This window comes from Crocuta crocuta, unplaced genomic scaffold, assembly GCF_008692635.1.
Source record: "Crocuta crocuta isolate KB4526 unplaced genomic scaffold, BGI_CrCroc_1.0 scaffold89, whole genome shotgun sequence".
Taxonomy (NCBI): Eukaryota; Metazoa; Chordata; class Mammalia; order Carnivora; family Hyaenidae; genus Crocuta; species Crocuta crocuta.
Window position 1 is genome coordinate 9,301,423 of NW_027551559.1, and position 528 is coordinate 9,301,950.

Sequence of the window (528 nt, forward strand, 5' to 3'; positions counted from 1 at the left end):
GGAAGGCCAAGGCCCCCTGCGCCCTTCCGCAGCCCAGAGGCTACATCAGCCCCCAGGCCCCCGCCCGCCCGTCAGGACAGTTTAAAAGAGCCTTCTAATCTCTCCGCGTTTGATTTCACCAAGTCACTAAAACACGCATTCAAAGCCAAAATTTCATACTCCCTACGTCCTCAGTCTACCCACAGAAAGACCCGACCCGTGATGCACTGTTCCGACAACTTGGTTATAAATGGATTTCTAATCCCTAGTTCTCCTCTCGGGACATAACTGGAAATTCTTTTCCTTTTTCCCTCCACTGTTGTCCACGTTAAGAAATCGTCTTATAAACTGCTGAAAATCAAACTCCTTTATGTCCAGAGAAAGGCGTGCCCCCCGATCAACGGAGAAGGGTCGGAAATTAACACTGCCGACGAGAAACTGCCCGAGTGACAACAGCGACAAACGCAGCGACAACCGAAGGGCTGGAGAAGCACGGTCTCCGTGGAAACTCCCCGGGGAGCCCCCCTGCCGAAGCCGGGGCCCCTGGGC